At 46.2% G+C, this 21,945-nt stretch overlaps 1 long non-coding RNA gene across 4 annotated transcripts; it reads left to right on the plus strand.

Moving 5' to 3' along the window:
• The first annotated feature begins 10 nt into the window (after positions 1-10).
• On the plus strand, positions 11-20,851 carry LOC105486745 (uncharacterized). 4 transcript variants are annotated; one of them, XR_011613636.1, is made up of 5 exons: positions 11-292; positions 4,264-4,452; positions 5,526-5,764; positions 16,078-16,163; positions 20,715-20,851. It is a non-coding gene; the product is annotated as an uncharacterized lncRNA (long non-coding RNA). The 4 variants fall into 4 exon arrangements; XR_011613635.1 differs by lacking the exon at positions 20,715-20,851 and having other exon boundaries at positions 16,078-17,524; XR_011613634.1 differs by lacking the exons at positions 16,078-16,163; positions 20,715-20,851 and adding an exon at positions 8,274-14,161.
• The last annotated feature ends 1,094 nt before the right edge of the window (positions 20,852-21,945 follow it).

Genomic DNA, 21,945 nt, shown 5'->3' on the forward strand with positions numbered 1-21,945 from the left:
GTTTAATCAGGGTGCTGGCATGTATGGGGCAACTGTGCCCAGGATAACATTACTTAGTCTCAGAATCATAATTAGTTAAATTTTAAGTGACAGAAATCTAATAAAATCTGACTTACTTAAAAAGGGGAACTTATTGGTTCACAGAAACACGCTGCAGCAAGAGTCAACTAGGGACTCTTGGTTGACGAGAGCCAGGAATGTGACCTGCATTGAAGTTTGCTCTTTCAGAGTCAGTGCAGTTGAGTGTGATGGAAACTCTTCTTTAGAAAAGAAAAAAGAAACATCATCCAGGGTAAGTTTACCATATATTCTTATGCAGGGAGGGTGAGGTTGATAAAATATTTATTTTGTATGCTCTTTCCTAAGTGGCTCTGCTCTCTGGAAGATTCCCTTTGTCTCATGGCCTTTAGAGCCGACAGCAGAATTGGGCAGACCTCACCTGTTGAGGACTCATAGTGGAACTTGTTTTTTTTTGTCTCTCTCTCTTTTTTTTTTTTTGAGATGGGTTTTCCCTCTTGTTGCCCAGGCTGGAGTGCAGTGGCATGATCTTAGCTCACTGCAACCTCCACCTCCCAGGTTCAAGCGATTCTCCTGCCTCAGCCTCCCAAGTAGCTGGGATTACAGGCGCCTGCCACCATGTCAGGCTAATTTTTGTATTTTTAGTAGAGACGGGGTTTCACCATGTTGGCCAGGCTAGTCTTGAATCCTGACCTCGTGATCCACCCATCTCGGCCTCCCAAAGTGCTGGGATTACAGGAGTGAGCCACCACGCCCGGCCAGAATTTGTTTTTCTTTCTGGGTGCCTGAAATCTGAATCACCTTCCTATATTTTAGGGATCCTCTACCCACTGTGGCAGAACCTGGCCCCCATTATGTAAATGGGAAAGCCCGGATAGCACCTTCCCAGCCTCCCTTGCAGCTGGGGCCTAGTCAATGTGACTTGCCTCTGCCAATCAGGCACCTGCCCTCAGCTTACAGGGCACCTGTGATGTGAGGTGGCCATAGCTGCTGGGAACCCATTCTGTGATGATGGTGGTCCTGAGCAGCTGGCCCTGGGTTCTGTGGGGGGTCAGCAGCAGAGTTTCTAAGGAAAGCATCCAGTGTTCAGTGTCAGAGGTGCATCTTCAGCCAAACCAGCAGCTGAAGCAAAGATGCTTCCACCAGGCCAGTTTTCAGGCTGCTGATGGCTGCACTGCCTCCTAGCCTGGCTCCCCTGTCTTCTTCAAGATTCATGGAGCTTTCCAGCACCATTTTAACACATTTTTGTTTGTTTGTTTACATTCCCCAGTCATTAGCTATTGCATGCAACTGTGAAGCCAGGATAAAACCACACAGCATCTCAGCCCAGGTCTGTGCTGGTGTGAGCCCTGAAGCTGAACTCAGATCGGGCATTCACAGGCATGGGGATTTTTCTGTAACACGATCCCTTTGAACTTTGCATATTTATTTTGTCTTGAGTGATTGTTGGCTCGCAACCAATGTGAAAAATCGAGTCATGTCATGATTGCTGAACCTTTGCTTACACCCTGAAGCACAGAATCCAGCCCCGTGACTCAGCAAGGTGGACAGCTGTCAGGTCCAAGTATCTTTGCATCCATGGTCATGACCTGAGGAACACTGTCTGCACCATAATCTTACTCTTTTCTATCTGCTCTCCAATGGCCCCATTTGAACTAGTTTGTTTCTTATGGCATCTCAAAAACTCAAAAGCAGCAGTACAAAAAAATGAGAAAACTTTAAAATGTCTTTTTCAAAAATCCAAGATTGTCCAGTGTTCTTATTATTCACTTTTTGTGTAACAAATTACTCTCCAGTTTAGTGGCTTAAATATAATTTATTATCTCTCGTGATTGGGTTCAACTGACAAATTCTCATGTGGGGTCTCTCAGGTTATTGCATTTACATATTGGCTAAGAGAAGAAGCATCTTAAGGCTCAGTGGGGCTGGAAGTTCAAGGTGGCTTCTTCTCTCCCATGTCAGGTGCCCAGTTGAGACGGCTGACTGGCAGGAGCTGGCCATCAGATCTCTCTTTCCATGCAGCCTCTTAAAGTGACCACCTTGGGCTTTCTCACGGCCTGGCTGTTGGATTTAGGGGAGAGCTTTCAGATCCAGCACAGTGCCACTTCCACCATATTTTATTGTTCAAAGCAATCCCAGAGTCTCCCCAGATTCAAGGGCAGAATAACATAGACCCCACATTCCAGTGGAAGGAATATCAATGAATTTGTAGCTATCTTTGTTCCTCTGCTTGTTGGAAAGAGTTGAAGTCCCAAGAGAAAAACCTGTTATCTGTTGTCTTAACTTGGATTTCCCCAGAAAGGGATACTGAGGCAAAGATTGTGAGTTCAGTGTTACCTGTGGAAACACTAGCAGCGTAGTGAGACAGAAGAGGGAAGAGATCCAGTGAAAGGTACATTATCAAGCAGGTGACTGAGTGTAGGAGACTGGGCTAATCCCAGTAGGGAACTCGGATGATATGTGGATATGTGCAGCTATGCTGACAGAGGTATGTGGGAACTGGGATTGTCCACTGCTGCTTCCAGATGTTAACTCCCTGGCACTTCCGGTCACTCTGGCATGTGTGTTCAGAGAAGATTCTGGGAGCTTTTCAGGTGGAGAGAAGGCAGACTTAGACCTGGAAGCTTCTGGTTGGCAGCATTGGGTTGGGGCATGTGGATGGGCCACCGGCCATGTCTGCACCCTAGTGGCTTCTCTACCAAAAAAGGGGCCAGAGGAACATGTGCCACTCCTTAACATTTTTCTTCCTTCCCTTTGTGACTTTATTCTCCCCTTTTGGAAACTATCACTTGGGATTCTCCAGTTTCACCATTTATTGTTTCTGCCACAGAACTTGTTGGTTACAAGTTGCAGACCCAAAGGCAGACTTGCTTAGGATTAAAAATAGGGAAATATTGGTTTATGTCTCCAAACCATAGTAAGGCAAGAGACAGAAGAAGGCATCAGGGACAGTTGGGTCCAGAAATCAGTTACTGTCAGGCCTCTTACTCTTTCTCTCTTATTCTCACTTTTCTGCACTTCTGCAGTACTCTCAGACCTGCTTCTCCACAGTATGGAAATGTCTTTGAGGGCCTCTCAGGGCTCATATCATCCAAGTCTTGCTACCAAAAATGAATTTGAAGTTCCAAGTTTTAAAATTCTTTGGAATAACTTAGACTGACACACCATGGCTCACTTACCCAGCTCTGAAATCAATAGAAGGCAGGGGTGGGAGAGGAGTGAATTATGAATGATAGTTTTCCTTGGAACTCTGCCATTGTAGGGGCTTGGGGGCACTATTTCCAAAAATAAGGGAGGTACCTTACCTGGAGTGGAGGCCGTGATCATCAGAGGAGCTTTCGTCTTTAGACGAGTGGCTTATCAGAAAACCTTTCTCAAACTCTAGTGGGTCCCATCAGACCTCCTGGCCATCCTCTGGAGGGTGCCCTGCAGAGCACAGAGAAGCAGAGTGAATAAAAGCTAAAAAGTATCCAAAAGAAAATACATGTTTGAGAAGATGGCCTGTTTGTTGACCAGGGCAAAGGTTTCTTCACAGCTTCATCCTCCACCTTTCCCACCTTCAAAGCCAACTTGACTCTTTATGTAAGAAAAGTGTGGAGTCCCCTGCTTGAGGAGTGGGTCGTTTGTAAGGGGGAAATCTGCATAGGGCCCTAATTGTGCCCTCACCCTCTAGGGAGGCTGTTGGGGACCTCCTAGCTCACAGCAGCCCCTCCCTCTTTCAGCAATGGTCCCACTGGGCTCCCAAGGGGGGCAGTCATGCGACATCATGCAGGACCCTAAGTGGTAGTTGATTGACCCAGGGAGGGACTCATGACCCAAGCTGGGTCTATCAGATTCTCCTTCTTGGAAAATTTGAATTTTGGAATCTGAACAAGATGAAAACTATGAGTTTTGGCAGTCAACATGCATCCCAGTTAAGTTTTTCTATTATGTATTGGCTACGTATTGTGAACAAATCCCGACTCCAGGCATGCTGGAGAGAAATGATTTTTTTCACCCAACTTTGAGGTCTTGAGTTTCTTGAGTGAAAGGGATGCTTGGAATGTATGAGACAGGATGCTAAGGAGGTGGAGAAAGACGATCAAGTGGGGTGGAGTATTGGGGTGGAGTAAAGAATTGAAGAGATTCTGGAACCTTAGATAGGGATGCTCCATCATGTTTCCTGTTACTAAGGACTCAAATAAATTGAGAACTGAGTGACCACTGGCACTTGGCGACTTGGTCAGAACAAGTTCTGCTCCACAGGTACCTGCATTCTCCTTTCCTCGCAGGACTGCACTTGCTCAGTGGACTTTTGAGCAAAGCATGGTGGCAGGCACACAGCACAACCCTGGGCTCCAGAGCCTGCCTTTCCCTTCACCTGGATATCAACCCTAAAGTTCCATTTTTCCAGACAGAGCAACCTGGCTTGAGCTCCATCTTCAGCGCAATAATGTAAGTGGACTCACCATCCCATGTGCCTCTCCCTGGGATCCTCAACTATTCTCAGGGATGGCCCCAGCAGCCTGGCTGGCACAGTGTGACTCTTGCCCTGCAGTCATATGTGTTTGAGTCTAGGCTAGTCATGTGACGTAAGTTTGGCCTGTCATATCCTCTTTAGCAGAAATTTTAATATGAAGAATTAACTGAGGCAGGCACTGGGGTGGCTGGAGCATAGCTAAGCTGATGGCAGCATTTGGAGGGAAGAGTTTCCTTTCTCTGCTGAGCTTTCTGGTTGCTTCCCACCTCACTGGGGTGCTCAGTTCTTCCTGGAAATCATGAGGTGTCCACTCACATTTTGGTAGATCCTATTTGTTGCTTAGATATTGAAGTTAAAGTTAAGCAGTTGGTTTCCATTGGTTGCAGAAAACAGAACTTTAGTGATTATACTCACTTGCTTTTTTACCCCAAATTATGAGAACACTTAAGCCCTTTACATTTAGTCACAAGCAGAAGGAAAGAGGAGGCTGGCGATGAGTGACAGGTTTTCTTTGGAGGGGTAGGAGGATACTAGTGACTCCTTAATTCAAACATTTGGAAATTCCCATTTTGTAGCAGCAAAGCTCAACCTAAATAACTTTTTGGACATTTCAAGAAACTCTAAATAATGCAGAACAATAAAATGCTTTGTTTCTAACCAATACTCAATCTTGCAAAGCCTGGTGTTCAAAAGAGATCAGTGAGATTTAAGAGTTTTAGCTGAACTCTGGATCTATACAATTTTGAACGTCAGAAATTTCAATCCTTTCTGACCTTCTAAAAAGAATATCCATCTGGGACCATTCAGCAAAGAAAATAAAATTCTGGCCTCCAGGCAGTTCTGCATCTGTAGGCATAAGAAGCATTTTTCCTAACCATTATACCTTTTTGGGTGGCTTCGAGCCCCCATGCCCCAGGACTGTCCAGCTGTGCGAGTCAGCCTGGATCGTGCTCCCTGTTCCACCTGAAGCCATGCAGGCAAAGGCTGCAGCATGAGGCTTCCCAAGCTGTGTTCAGATGCTGTGCCTTTCCTCTCATCTCATCTACAGGTCAAGCCCAGGTAAGATGAAGGCCCTGCCCTTTGCAGGGACCTTGTGAGATGCAGGAGCAGCTTCCGCAGAGAGATGCAGACACTAAAGGCCCGTGTAGCTGAAGCCTCGGAAGCTGGTCCACCATGTTCTGCCAGAACAGGGGAATCATCATCCTTAGAACCACCCGGAAGCACGAGTTGTCAGATGGAGACAGGGCCTCATAAATCAGCCAGCACAAACCCCTGGTTGGACAGCAGGTAGGGTGGCAGCCCTGACACTCACAAGGATTGCCTGGGGCTGCAGCTTATTAGTGGTGCCTCGAAGCAGCTAGAATCTGGGTGTCCCCAGGAGATCTTTCCACGCCTGCTGGCTTCTTTCATGGTGCTGTTTGCCTGCTGGTGCCTGGTGAGGGCCCCTGGTGAGGGAAAACGGGGGCTTCTTATTCCTTTCCACTCTGTGTGAATTGATTTTCCCAACTAAGCCCCAAGTTCCAGTAACTTACTGAGTTGATGGAGTCACTGGCTATTTCAAGCTATCATTTTCATCTGAAGCATTTCGCTCTTTAAACTGACATTTAAATGCATATTCAGACGTGGGCAGCCTTCCCTTAGTGCCCAGGAACCGGGATGGACCCATGCATAGATGCTCCTCCTTTGCCCCCATACTGGAAACCACGAGACACACACTCCATGCCTGCTGAGAGGTGAGGAAAACAACTCCAGACAGTGTCAGAAATGCACATGCAGACACACACAGGACCGGGTCCCCTCGGTTGAAGTCAGCTCCTTTAGAGCAGATGCAGGAGTGCTGGGATCTGGCGGGGACACAGGACAAAGATGGCCTCTCTGTTGGAGTCAGGGGTCATCCACAGGGAGCAGCCTATGCCAGTGCCCTGGGGTGGGAAGGGATGTGGCCTGTCCCAGGAATAAGGGGAAGCCTGTGGACTCAGTGCCAGCGAGCTGGGCACTGACTGGACAAGGCTGTGAAGTAGCCAGAAGCTAGTCTAGGAAGGCCCTGCAGACAGGACACGGGCTGTCCTAGAGCCGAGGTCCGCACCCCTCTCCTCCCACCTCCTGAGCATGCTGCTCCTCTGCAACTTCCTATGCTGAATGTGTCTCCCCTGCAGGCCTCTCAGCACGTGGCCTGAATCTGGGGTGCAGTGGCTCTTCTCTCTCCTCATTGTCACTTCCACACCACTCTCCTTCCTTCTTAAAATCCCAGCCTGAGGCTCGGGACATGAGCCATACCACCTGCTGCCCCTCCTTAGGCAGTTGTCTATAGACCCCTTTTCCTTTATTCCTTGGAGGTTTCAGCTTCCCTGACAATCCAGTTCTCCACATGGAAGACCACGCAGAGGCTCTGTCCAGTGCCCTAGCCTCACAGCTCCTTACCACCACCATAACAAAGCCGTGCCCTCCAGTCACCGCAGCCACTCATGCCGCCCAACCCCCCAGACCTTGTCATTAGCAAACAAAACAGTGAAACTTCTATCATCTGGACTCAAAGCAGCCCACATCCTTACCACCTCTTATCTTAATACAATTTAATAGTTGCAGAAAAAAGTCCTCCATGCCAAAATTAAAAAAAAAATTAGTTGTACACACACAGGGCAAGGTAGATTTGGCTAAACAGAAATCTAAATGACATAAGCTGAAATAAGCAAAGGTTGTGTTAATGGAAATGTTCAGTATCGGAGCAAAGACAGAAATCCTGCTGTAGTGGAACTGGAGAGGCCGGGTCACATTCCCATGCCCGTTTTCTGGTAAGACTATTGAGGTGAATCCTCTTCAGGAATGTTGGAAGTGAAGATGTCCAGGATACCTGGTGGGTGAGGTGAGCTGATCCTGGAGAAGTGTAGTCTCAGTGGCAATGTTGGTCCTGAGGCCATTGGCCACACTGTTAAAAACAATTCTGATCTTTGACCAACTCATTTCTCATAAAAGCTTGCTTTTTATGAGAAGTTTGTAACTTCAGAAAAAAAGTCTAAAGATTTGGTAGTGTTAACTCCTTTTGCCCATGACTACCATGGGGGCCCCTTGGGTTCACTAGAGGCCTCACCCTGTACCCTCCGCCACCTCTACCCAACCCACTCCTCCTGTTTTCTCCTCAATCTACTCCAATTGAGTATCCATGCCCTCCATTCAACCAAAACTGCCCATTTCAAGGTTACTATTGATGGCCACACTGCAAAATACAGACCTGAATGCTTGGTTCTCACCTGACTTGAAGTTCCTGCAATGTTTTTGTTGTACTTGAGCCAACTAGCAATTATTATATGCAATTGCTCCCAGTGTGAGGAAGGCAATGGGAAGAGGTAACCAAGAAGTACAAAACACTTTTTGCTAACTAACCACACATTTATTCCCATTTAACAAGTTAATTAAGCAATTAATAGATAAAGCAATTAGGGCTAATTCAGCAGTCAAGCCATTATGTGAGCTAGCTTCCTGCCTTGGAGCTAATTTCCTAGGTTAGAAGGGCAGCACTGCCTCCCCCGGGGATTCATCCAGTTGGTCAGGCTCTCCTAAGGCCTCCAGCCTTCTGGCTACCCCCAGCCAACATGGAATTGACTTCTGCTGGATGATACCTTCATTCCATCTCCTCAAGAAAATCACATAGTGACGACTCTGTGCCCTCCAGAGAGGTGCCTGGAGACCAAAGCTTGTCTTGGAATTTTGATTGCAGACTGAGTTTTTGTATTAAATATTTGCTTCTTTGGGTTTTTTGTTTGTTTGTTTGTTTTTACAACGTTTTTTATCCTTGCAGAGTCTCAGGGTGAAATGCTGGAATGATGGACTACGCGTCTCCTCTTCCACACTCACAGCCAATCAATGAGCAAATTTAGAACCTCTCCTTTCAGCACAGCTCTGGACTCCGGCCACTCCTCAGAGCCTCCACCACCTCCACATGGGTCCAGCAAGGCCATCTTTTTCGGGGCGATTGCAAAGGCCTCCCAGCTGCTTTCTCTGCACCACCCTTGCCACCCTTTCCTCCCAGTCATGCCAGGATGGCCTTTTGTAGTGTGAATTTTAGAGTTCACTCCCTTGTTCAAAACCCCATTCCAGGGTAAAAGCTAAAGTCCCCCCATCTGCTTCCACCCAGGGTGACTCTCCAACCCTCCTTCGCACCCCTTTCTCACTCTGTTTCAGCCATGCTGACCTCTGCGCCTCGCAGCCTTTGCCCTTTGCCCTCTTGGCTTCCTCTGCCGAGAATGTCCCCACCAGCCCTCAGCCTGGCTTCTATTCTCTCTGCCTTCTTTCCATACACCCGTCTCTTCCTTCCCATTTGCCCTGCTAGGTTCTCCCAGAGCACCCACTTTCTCAGCCCCATGCACTTTACTGAGCCATTTGTTATCTGTTGCCCGCACTGTAATATCAGCTTCACAGGTGAGGGGATTTTTGTCTTTTTTCCCCCACTTTTGCATTCCCCAAGAAAGTAACAGTGTCAGATACACAGTAGGTATTCTAAGGTGTCTGTTGAATGAATGGGGAATGAGCCTAGCTATTTGGTGGGTTCCTTGTGAGCCTTCTCTTTGTGTTTGAACATGTTACCAAATCACGGCAAGGATATAGTCTGTGTCTTTTAAACACTGGTGTTCCCTTTCATATCTGATCATTCATCCCATAGGATTTGGTGTGGGCAATCACTGGTTTCCATGAAATCTGTCCCAGTACTAACAGCAAACACTGAATTCTCAAATGTTTTCTACCAACTGACTAGGAGAGATATACTAAATATCGTACTAAATTTTAGCTTGTTTGCTTTTTGTCATATGTAAAAGCCAAAGTAGTTTAAACCTAGTCAAACAAAATCCAACCTCTGTTCGTGGTTTCTTCTACTAATTTCAATGTAGTGCTTGGTAATAATTAGTTGTATTAACTGAAGACTTTCAGGAGACCTGATGGTTAAGTCCCTGGTGTCCCACAGAGCTGACCTAGCATAGCAATGGCTATGGTGGGTTTGACACAGAGTGTGGGCTTGGGGCTAGAAACAATGTGTGGCTGCTGGCTTCATTTCCTTACTATTAATGAATGGGCTGTGGCTGAACCTGGCATTTGTGGAGACAATAGGCACAGGCTTTCTCCATGGCAGTGGCTATCACCAGGGCATCTTGGAGAGGCATATCATGTTTCAGAGTCCTCCAAAGCCAGCTCAGGAGGGTGCACGAGGGGCAGGAGAAGGAAGGGCCCATGCTGCCATCACCATCACCCACCAAGTGACACAGATTCAGTGTCACTGTAGACAAGTGCCATGGATATGCAATTACATAGACAATGAGGGTACAGGGAACTCCGGAGCCTGTGGTGGCTGCAGCTGAATGCACTGCCCAACCTGCCGTGCTCTGGTGGGGCTTCTCTGAGGGGACCTCATTTGATGGCACCATCGCCCTATCAAGAGAGCACGCTAGCTTCAATCACAGGTCTCTCGATCTGGGCAAAGTCATCCCACACAAAGTACTTGATTCCCGAGATGCAGAACATTGCATGACACATGGAGGCCAAACTATGTGATGCCCTGATGAACGCAGAGAGCTCTGGAGGGGAAGAGGTGGAGGTCAGAAGCAGAAGCTATTTGCTTTCTGCCTGGGTGTGCTTATTCCATTACCCTGACTGATGGGGTGATTGTTCCTTTATTTTAAACATGACTTGAAAGCATCAACTCAAGCCAATGCCAGAAATCTGTTCCTGGGCAAATGACAGAAGAATCACTCTAGTGAAAATGTTTAGTTTGTCATGAATCTAAAGCTGTGGTTCTTGAGGTATTTTGGGAATTTGTGAGGTCATCTTTGCTTGACACTGTGATTGTCAGAGACCTGCTGGTGTTTATAGGCAAAGATCAATGACAATAAATGTCTTGCAATGCACAGGACAGGATAATAACCAATAGCTGTCATAGCAGGAAATGCCGAATTCTCAGGGGCTTAGTACGACACTGATTTATTTCTTGCTCGAAAGGAGTCGAAGCAGATCTAGCAGCCAATCACACCTTGTACAGCTCCATCTGGAACACACGGCCTTGCAGATCCCTGTGGATCCCTGTTGGGCTCTGTGGGTCCCTGTGGCAGGAACCACGGAGCAATGGAGGAAGGGCACCTGCTTTCACTTGCTTCAGCCCTGAAGTCCCATAGACCACTGGCCACTGCCACAGACCATCCACAGGCCAGACTGAGTCACGTGGCCACAATCTGCCAGCAAGGGAAGTTGGGTGGCTGGAGGAGCAAAAGTGGTGTCGGAGGAGCCCCGTCTCCGATGACGTCTCCCATGGTGAAGGGTTATACCACATCCCACTGCACTCCCTGGGGTCTTGATTCTTGCCAAGGAGGAATTCGCTCAGTGCTGGGCACATAGCAGGCATAAAAAAAAAACCAGGAAAAATAAACTGTTGATCATGGGGGCAAATGCTTTATCTCTTACAGGTCTGTTTTATCAACCTAACCAAAGGGCTGATTTTTAAAGTTAAGCGGATTCTTTCTCACATTTTAAGATAGTTTTTGTCTTGGGTGGTGAAATTTTAGCTTAGCCACTGGAAATATATTGCTATCTGAAGCCCTGGAAACTTATATAAACATCATTTTTAATTTTAACTTTTGACAGATGAGCTCCATTTCTAACACTTTGAACTCTGAACTGATGGCCTTTGGTGTTTTGCATGTTGGTGGGTGTTGTTTTTTTTTTTTTTTGCAACCACCTAATTATAGAATAAATATGCTTGCCTTTTCTCTATTGCCCTGATCAGAGCAATGGTAGGATTTAGTTATCTAGAGAAAGATCAAGGTTTTAGGTTTAGCTGCAGCGCTTGGTACAAAACGTTCTTCATTCTTATGCCTGAAAATTTGAAGTTCGAGCCAGAACAAAGAAATAGAATCTGTGTAGAGGCAAGAAGATGGCCTGAGCTCCACATCTTGATGCTCATGCACTTTATTCATAGAATTACGCCTTCCTTAGATCGGGGCTAGTTTTAGTTCAAAGACAGATCTAACGTGCTCATTTATCATGGTCCTTAGAACATGACCTGGAGGTTGCAAGCTAAGAGAAACACCAACAGCAGCAAGCATCAGCAGAACATAGGGTGTGGAGATGGCAGAAAATGCCAGAAACTGCTTTAACGGCCGCTGAATGCAAGATCGAGTACCTACTCGTGCCTTAATAGGTTCTGTATAATGTATGGCTATATGACAATACTGAATAATAACTGATGCTTGTAATTATGATATTGAGTTATTAGGAAAACAATGATTATATTTAGAAACATTTAGTTAAGTAGGCAGATAAAGGTATTACATATTTTGGAAAAAAATATTTAATATGCTTACTTATAGGTTGTGCATTAAAATAAGTTTACATCATCTAGAACATTTCGTTCTCTGCTGATGCTGAATATGATATTTCACGACTCTGTTTTGCTATTAATAAAATAAAAACTGGGCTGATGGTATCTGGTCTCCATCCTTCTCTGTATGACAATGTGGCTTCAGTGACCCCATAAAGGCCCAGGGAAAGCAGACTGGCTCTGCACACTGATGACGCGGAATCTGGTACTGCTGGTGATGCTTTAGAGTGGTAGTTCTCTAGTGGAGCAGGGGGCTGAAATGGGGTGGTGGCCCCAGATCTCCTGGGATCTCTCTGGCCAGCTCTGAGTGCCTCTTTTCAGCTTTGCCTCTAACAGCTGTACTTGTAGTGTCCTTCAAGGACTTCCATTGGACTACTTCATCCACAGGAGCTCACAGGGCTGGAGGTGTCTTGGAGTTCCTGTCCCCTGGGGCAGCCTGCAATCCATGCCTGATGGTGCGGAAGTGGGAAAGCCCAGATTCTTTGCTTGGGAAGGGGAGACACAGAGTTGCGATTTATGCTCCAGAGCTCCCTGCCCCTTCAGGCTGAGCTGGAGACTGCCTGCCTTTGCCCAGCGCTGCGCTGTGCTCTTGCTTCCATAGCAGGCCTGCTTCCCACCCTTTTCTGGATTCTTATCGTATTCTTCCCAAATCAGTCACATGCAGGCAAATACTCATCTTAGTATCTGCTCATGGGGAACCTGACCTCAGACAGGAAGGAAGCAGATGACTAACTGCAGGAACTGAGTTCACAATTGTACTCACAAAGGCAGGGTCATGTTCTCTGCTTCATTTTAATGAATTCAAATTCATTAAGATTAGTCTTAAGCCCAGAGTCCCGTCTCATTTTTAGAAAACAAAGAACAGCTTGGAGGAGGCATCTGGTAGAGGTTGCAGGGGCTGTAGCCTTGTGATTTTGCTGGGTCCTGAGCCTGTCTGATTCCCACAGCAGGCAGAGGACAGCTGCAGGCCCTGATTCCAGGGTCAAGATCAGTCCAACAGATGTGCGAGTCCATACACACCTCAAGACTTTCAACTTAAGAATGTTAGCATTTCCAAGCTTTCTGATCATGTAACCCAACCAATAAACATTGTAAATATATGTGTGTACTTATACATGTACTAATGTCTCATGTATATGTGTACATACATATTACTAATATGTACATTTGAAACTATGCAAGAATACTAATTCATATAACATGAGGACACCTTAAATACTCAATTTGTCAATGACAAAAAATTTTAGTAAAAATAGTTTAGTGGGGACAACAGAATCAAATATGCTTCAAAATGCTTGAGGATTGTTTTAAATATTTTGTAATATAGAAATTTGATTTATTTTGATATTCAGCTTTAAGGGCTGCCATAGCAGATGTACCTGGCAGATACAAAGTGCCACTTAGGCACTCTAAATCCTATTTCCATTTTTCAATCTCCTTTGCCAATTATGTAAATTTGTATATAATGCTGTAAATTTTCATTTTCTTTATTGTTTTTAATCATTTGCTTCATAACCTATGGACACATTTTTTCCTTCAAATTTGAATAGTGCACAGATGAGAGTGATGTTGAGGTGACATATTTCTATTCTTCTTAATAAAATTATGTGACAATGAAAATATTTTCAAATGTTTATTTTCATGATGTTTTCTTCTTACTGTGAGTTCCTTTGAAAAATAGTTTTCTTTCCCCACTCATTGTCAAAGCACTATGCATACCTTGAAAGGATGGATTAGGTATGTTAAATCTACTGGGGCATACACTGCAGAGAGCTGATTGTAGCCTAAGATGGCAGCGTTTTTCTTTTTGATAACAAGAGTCCATCAGTGGTGGGAGCTTGTAGGACGGGCAGACCTCCATTGTCCTGCTGAATATGTACAAGTTGCAAGAGCTTGTGTCCTTCTGCCAAGTGCTATGGGATGCACCACAGCTCTCAGGAAGATCAGCCATGTGCCTCACCTCCCCAACGCTGTTTGCTTTCCTCCTTCATCTATCTCAAGCTGGAAGGAGAAGAAATCTTTGAATGACATGAGAGATTGCAGTTTTGAGTTAGATTGCACTGCACTTTTTTGCATCTAAAAATAAGTCTGATGCAATAATTGAAAGTAACAGGAAATTGAATCTTCTTGAATTTTAGTCAAGTAATAGAAAAAGACGATCTGAAAAAAAATGTGTATAAGCAGAAACTGAAGAAAAGTAAAGCAATTGCCCATTGGGGCCCACCAGCATTCACCCTGTTAAATATATCTTTCATAATCATAAGCTTTATTATTGAGTATTTCATGTCAAGAGATTCAGAGTTTGATCCTCCTCCAAAATTATCCTTTATAACATCGCAGTGATTTAATTACTTGTTTTTCCTTTTCTCTCTCTTTCTTCCTTCCTTCCTTCCTTCCTCCCTCCCTCCCTCCCTCCCTCCCTCCCTCCCTCCCTCCCTCCCTCCCTCCCTCCTTCCTTCCTTCCTTCCTTCCTTCCTTCCTTCCTTCCTTCCTTCCTTCCTTCCTTCCTTCCTTCCTATAGGGCCTTGCTCTGTCATCCAGGTTGGATTGCGGTGGTGTAATCACAGCTCACTGCAGCTTCGACCTCCTCAGCTCAAGTGATCCTCTTGCTTTGGTCTCCCACATATCTGGGACGACAAGCATGTGCCAGCACACCCAGTTAACTTTTTTTTTTTTTTTTAAAGAGACAGGGCCTCTTTATGTTGCCCAGGCTGATCTCAAACTCCTGGGCTCAAGTGATCCTCCCACCTCAGCCTCCCAAAGTGCCAGGATTACAGGCATGAGCCACTGCACCCGGCCAGACTCTTGTGGTTGGAGCAGCTAAGCACTGAAACTCTGTCCTGCATGCCCAGGAATGTCTATAAGACCCATGAAAGATTCCACCTGGGTCTCAGCAGTAGGGATGGTTCTGAGGCCATGCCATGATGCCATGAGGCCTTTCATAATCGGCTCTGTCGTGAGGAGGAACAACGCTATGTGTGCATTTCATAAATTGTTCTTCAGGGCTGTAGCTGCTGAGGTGGTTTCACAAGGCACCCTGAACCCTGCCTCCTCAAATGTACAGCAGGGAAGACTGTAGAGAGAGCCACCCTGGCTCGCTCCCGAACAGCGGTGGGTTGCAGTCACCCTCACACCTGAACAAACATGGAATTCAGTGGAATGCTCACGTTGCTGCTTCCACTTCTTGGTTTTCCACTCTAATAGGTGCTTTATTTACCCTCTGCTTCTAACTTAACCTGAGGATTTCAAGTTTTATTTGGAGACAGATTTCCACGCAATTAAAACATTTACACACCGTAGCTGCTTCTTCTGAAGCACTATAAACACTGAGCAGATTGAGGAACAAAACAACCCAATACCTCACGGCAATGATTCCAACGAGGAGGGAGAGGCCAGATGTGCATTTCATTGGGAACTGCTCCACTACAGCTGAGACGTGCGCCTGGCTTGCGTCATGCAGTAGGATTTATTTTCAGGGCTAATGCTGCATTCACTAATTCCCCTCTTACCCCATTCTCAAGGAGCCTCTGAAAATAGCTTAATTTTGCCTGTTGAAGCCCAAATTAAAAGGAGGCTCATCAATTGCCTTGCCTCTTCCCTCCAAACCAGTCTCTGCCTACCACATTACCATCCCTGCAGTCACCCAGATTAGAAAGTGGAAGGATGACTGACTCTGTTCCTTGAGAGGAATTCCCTCCTGCATCTAACCACTTCCTAAGTATATCAGCTATTTTCTCCATGTTTAGCAGTGTTGTCATGAGTGGACACCACACACATGCACTTGTGCACACACACACGTGCCACACACACGTGCATGCACACACATACACTTTAGGTTTTGGGGTGACAGGAGAAGTTTTGAGCAAAGAGACATTCTGAGCTTTCAGTCCAAACCCCTCTTTTGTGAATTCTTCCTGCAAAACTCTCATACGTCTTTATATCTCTATCCTTGATGACAGTGACTGTGCCACTATCCACAGCTCACTGAGCACTATTGGCCGAGATTACTTGTGCAAACCATTGTATCAATTGCATTGTAAACATCTTGAGGCCAGGGACCGGATCTTCTTGACATGTTGTACCTCCTTTTGCTTTAGGTCAGTGCTACAGGTATTGCAGGGGCTGAGTAATATTTTCCAGATGATATATTCGATCTACCCTTTGAGAATAAAGAAAACTTTTCACTTGCTGACAATCAAGTGAAACCAAGCCTGGTCTCTGACATCTTCTCTGTTCTCAGGAAGCCTCGAAGAAGCTGACGTCTCTGCAAGTGAAAGAGCTGATACCTGGTGAGACTTAACCTGTGCTAGGTGCTGAGCTGAGCAGGTACAGGGATGAACTTACTTCATCTTCAAACTAATCCCATACTGTGTGCACAATTTTTATATAAGAAATGAAGGCTTAGACTTGCCCCAAGTTGCAGAGCACATAAGGAGCAGAGACGGCTCCTTGACTTCTACTTCTTTTGAGTAGATGGCCAGGTTGGCCTTTGAACCTCAACACGGCGTCCAGCAGCTTGAATTTCTGTTTCCGTCCTGTTTCCTTACCCTGTGCCTGGTTAGTGGTGAGCGGCATCCTATTTAACAACGAATGTTAACTAAATGAAAATGTATGCAACGGAACAACACTTTGACAGCATCTGTTGTGACCTGGCTCATGGTTGCTCTGTGCATCATGCTGGGTTTCTGAAGCGCTGTCCTCCATGCCAGGAACATTACTCTGTGTGCACAAGCTGGATGCTATTCCTTGTTACAGGCTCTCTTGGTGTCCCCTCCATAAGCCTCTGGCACTTGCTGTTTCCATCCACCCAGACCAGATGGTTTCCAGCATCCCTCATCTGCTGCTGCTCACCTAAGAGCAGGTGCAGGCTGCCTGGGGTGGCTATGGGCCAGGTGCCAAGGGGGTGATGTCCCTGGGAGCAACCATCAACTGGTGACCAAGAGAGCTTCATGAATAAAGATGCCAGTTCTCCCACCCTTCAGCTGCGGTGACACAGAAGCCTGTGCTGTCTCCCAGGGACCCTCGGCAAGACTGCCATTCTCTGCTCAGGAAGGCTCCCGGTCACCTTCTCAGGTCCTTGACTCCCTGCCCCTGCCCCAGCAGTGTTCCTGGGGTCACTACCTGCATGCACATCCTGTCTCAGAATACCCTCCTGGAGGCCCAGGAAAGGCCCCAGGTCCCAAGAGGGCTGCATGTTCCTGTTTGGACCATTTGTGGGAGCAATGAGAGCACCGTGGCTTTCCAGTGTCTGTGTGGGTGTTCCCAGGGGCCAGCTTCAGGGCTCCCATACAAGAGGCTGGGACACAAGCAATGAGGAGAAGCAGTCTGGGATCTGCAGGGGAGGGTCTGGGTTAATTTGATGAGAATCAGAATGAAAAAGATTCAGGGGGAGGATGATGCTTCAGCTCCTAAATGGCCAGGTTATCTCTCCTCGTTCATCCCTCCCTTCCACTGGCTCCCTCTCTCTCTCCTTCCCTCCTCACCTCTGTCTTTTTTACTCAGTTTCTTGGTCTCTCTCTCTCTCTCTCTCCCCCCCCCCCCCCAACATCTGTCCTGGGACAGGATTTCATTCATCTTCCTGTAGGTGCCCACATTATTCACTTTTTAACGCATGGGCCACCACACATTTAGATTCTTTATCTTCCTCTCCTTTAAAACAAATTCAGGTCATTTCAGGGACTAATCAAGGAGGATGGATGGGCTGATTCTCTGGGTAAGCAGAGGCTGCTGCAGCGCCTGCCCTCCCCGACTCCAGCCTGCCCCCTCCTCCTCCATTCATCTCCATTGGCGGGGTCTTTACACTGCTCATGCACACATTTTGGTGCTCCTTGTAAAACTCAGAGAAGGGCATGCCTAATTTGCTGAATACTGCAAATCTATAAACATGATTTGGGTGTAATGTGGCATGTGGCATGTTCAATCTCAGCCTGGTTTGAGCTGATTGTACTGGAACCATGTTCTAGTAACTTCTGCCTGGGGAGAAAAGTTGACACAGACTTGGATGTCCCCATTGTTCTGTGGGCTCCTAGTAGCTTGGCTTTGCCATTCATAGATGTGGGTCTGCATCAAACTAATTTTGAGATGGAAATATTTTAATTATTTAAAAGGCCAGTGCATTCATGAGTTATCTAAACAGTGCTTATCTGTGCATCATTCAAACTGACTTTAGATCTTCCTGATCAGGATAGTAACTGATAAAGTCAGTTATTTAAAATCTTTTGGTAAAGAAATACAATGTAGCCAGAGAAAACATCTAGTGATAGATCAGAAATGCTTTGTACAACTTCTGGAATTCAAGAATTGAACCACCACCTGTCTCATCCTGAGGGCGTGACCCTCAGCAACTCGTGCCACACTTATGTTTATTCAATGCTCTTTAAACTTTCTTTTTGAACAATCTAATGTATTAGTATCTTCTCACACTGTTATAAAGAAATACCTGAGACAGGGCAATTTATAAAGAAAAGAGGTTTATGGCTCATGGTTCTGCAGGCTTTACAAAAAGCATGACTGGCATCTGCTCAGCTTCTGGGGAGCCTCTGGAGAGGTCTTAGGGAGCTTTGTGGTAAAAGGCCAAGCTTCTGGGGAGGTCTCAGGGAGCAATACGGCAAAAGGCGAAGGGGAAGCAAGCATGTCTTACATGGCCAGAGCAGAAGGAAGAGAGAGAGGGTGGGGGTGCTGCCCACTTTTCAATAACTCACTCACTATCACGAGAACAGCACCGAGGGCATGGTGCTAACTCATTCATGAGAACTTCGCTCCCATGATCCAATCACCTTTCACCAGGCTCTACCCTCAACACCAACCACTACAATTTGACATGAGATTTGGTGGGGACACAGATCCAAACCATATCACCTAATCTTTCTTTCTTCTTTAATGGCATTTAAAATTCCAAAATAAATAAAACACTGTTGAATATGGATGCAGCTTCCCGTGAAGTGCCTATCTCTGTGTATTTTGAGATGCCTAATGTGCAAAACTTGGGGGAGGCTGCCACTCACTCTGGGCTTCCCACATCCCTCATTTGGACAGGAGGATGGGCGTGAGCACAGTTGCAGATTGGGGACTTGCTCTGTTTCGGGAGAACACCAGCCTGCCCACTCTATCCCACTGCCATGACAAACACAGGTGGTCTTCCCCAGTGCTGGCCTGATTGCCATGAAGACAACCAGACATGAGATGGGGCTTTAGTACAACTGTGTTTCCAATGACTTTCTTTACCTTTTCTACTCTGAGCCTCCTTTGGGGGACTGGTTTTGAAGAAGAATTAATGCTTTAGAATCTTTGGTTCTAGCAAATGTATAGAGTGACAGTTCCTTTTCGGAGCATGTTTAGAGGACGAAAGGGCTGTGAACAAGAAGATGCTTCCTGCCTCATCTCCCGGCTCTGCCCTGGAAGCTCCTTGCTTCAGGCTCAGCCCCCAGAGCCTCCGCGCTGTGGACAGCAGTGCATCTCCGGTCAAAGTCTTCACCCATTGCACCTTTGAGAGCAGAGAGAGAAGGATTCTCCGGGGAAGTGTGCCTTAGGCAGGGCCATGCTGCATCCTGTAACTAGTTATGAATCACCCGGAACAGGGCGACCACCCTGAGGTGTTAAAGCAACAACCTCTGTGAGTGGGAAAGAGGACATCAATCCACTCTGGATTCTCTCTTCTCCCCAGCACGTGGCAGGGTTGTAGGACTTGTAATAAAGGCCAGTGCTCAGCCGCTCCTGCACCGCACACTGCCACCCAGAGGCTGGAGGCTGAGCAATAAGCTGGAGGCTCAGGAAGTCTGCATGGCGGGTCCAGCCCTGCGGTGGATGCGCAGCTCTAACTGGGGAGAACCAGCCCGACTGCCAGTGGCTGAGATGGGGGCAGAAAATGTTTCTCATCTTCAGAATAAGCCATTTATTATGCTCTGCACCTCAAATTTCCCATAAATCCAATGGGAATGGTGCCTCCCCTTCCTATGGACTGTGCTGCCACAATGGGCATCCTCCGTCCACCTCACAGTGGTGTGACAGCCATGGACGGGGAGGCACCGGCTGCCAGCCACCACCTTCACAAAAACATCCCTTCCCCGGTCTGCCTGTCCTGTCAGCCTCTCCGCCAGTGTCTGACCTGCAGGGGGTCCCTGGTGCTGCCCCAGAAGCCTGCTGCCTGTACCCACAGAAGCCACCAGGATAACCTGTCATGTAAGGGAGACCTGACCTTTCTCCAAAATAGTCACACTCCCTTCATTTCACCAGCCTCTGCCTGGCACCCCTGCAAGATGTCACTCCCCGGGCCCTGACCTCTTGACCTGCTGGGGCATGGACAGGGCTCTGCTGCAGGGCGAGCACTCTGACTTCTAAGCTGGGTCTGTCCTCACCTGGTAGAAAGTGAGGAGCCCAACTAAGCTTCTGGGCAGCGGCTCTCACCTCTGCACACAGGCGGACTTGGAGGTCCCCTTCAAGCAAGATGAAGGGTGTTATCAATCTGGTATCTTCTTCATTATATGGACAAATGAAAATTTGACTCATACACCCGGTGTTTGAAAGGGTCATGATCTAGGGATATTTCAAAGCAGGAATTCTAGCTCCTTATGAAGACCAATAAAACTTAGCAATATTTTTAAAAACTCTAGGAAGCCTTTTGTGTTTTGAATTGTGTGGTTTCTGGTGAAATGCCAGAATGAGTTGGTTGTAAAATGTGTTCAAAAGTAACTAAAGAAATTGCTTTTCTTTGGTATTATTGATTATAAAGTAAATTTTAAAGGTCATATTTAAAAATCATTGATTTTAGTTTTAGTACAATTGATCTCAGATCATTCTAACTGACAACATTAGATAGAAAAATGAATGGCTAAATATTACCGTTCTTCACGACAATAAAACTTTTTTTTTTTTTTTGAGATGGAGTCTCGCTCTGTTGCCTAGGCTGGAGTGCTGGACTGCAGTGGCACGATCTCGGCTCACTGCAACCTTCACCTCCCAGGATCACACCATTCTTCTGCTTCAACCTCCCAAGTAGCTGGGACTACAGGTGCTCGCCACCATGCCTGGCTAATTTTTTATGACAATAAAACTTTTAAGAATTTAAGAAATAATAGTTTGTCCATTTTTCATTCTAGGAAAGCAGGCAACATCATCATTTAAGTGGAGCATCAATTATTTAAGAAACTCACATATACATCTTCTGCTGTGTGTATCTCATGTATACATATATATATACACACAGAAAGATATGAAATACCTCCGTTTTATGTTACTTTAATTTTTTTATCTGACAAGCTTGGAGACAATTCCCACTAACTAAGGCTGTAAAGGCTGTGTTTGGCTCAAGATTTTTTTGGAACTATCAGGCTTGGGGTCTAGACAATGGAGTTCTCATTCATGCTTAATCCCTTTCCCACTACGGCCAGGAAAGACTCAAGCCCTGCCAGCATCCCATGTTAATCTTGGTGATTTTCTCCACGTGACGATTAACGAGTGTATCAGTGGCCCGTAGCTGAGTAACTCTGTCTGAAACTCACTTTCCCCCTGTGTAAAACATCTGCTTTAAAAGCCAAGACCGTGTTTGCATGGGGGAACCTCGTAAGTTTTAGAAAGAACAGCATAGTAAGTAACAGGCCTGCAGGTTTGGGGGTTGTGAATTATATTCTGAGTTAATCAAAGCAAAAGAACAAGTAGGAGGTAAATATAGGTAAGACGTTAAATATCAGAACCCACCCAACAGAGAATATCTAAAATAATTGTGGAGCAGAAATAACGTGTTGATTGTTCCCTGGCATTTTGCATAATCCACTCTTTTTTTAAAAAAGTAAACTGTGCAGTAAGAGAAGGCTTGTTTGAGTCCCAGTGAGAGGGGAGCATGGCCTAATAAAGCATTTTCCAGCTGTTCTGGGTATATAGAGACAGGTAAAGAAGACCTCTGGGTAACAGTTAGAGTATGAATACTTCATTCGTGCTGGTCTCCTCAGCAGAGCCATGCACAGCAGACAATGCCTCCATGTCTCCAAATCTACCCACACTATGGTCTGCAGGATAAGTTTGCTTCAAATGCTCAGTCATCTGCAACAGCCCTTGCTTCTTTAACTCCTCCCAGGAGCATCCAGCTCCAGCTGGGGACTGATCACAATCACCT

Source organism: Macaca nemestrina, chromosome 15, assembly GCF_043159975.1.
Source record: "Macaca nemestrina isolate mMacNem1 chromosome 15, mMacNem.hap1, whole genome shotgun sequence".
NCBI lineage: Eukaryota > Metazoa > Chordata > Mammalia > Primates > Cercopithecidae > Macaca > Macaca nemestrina.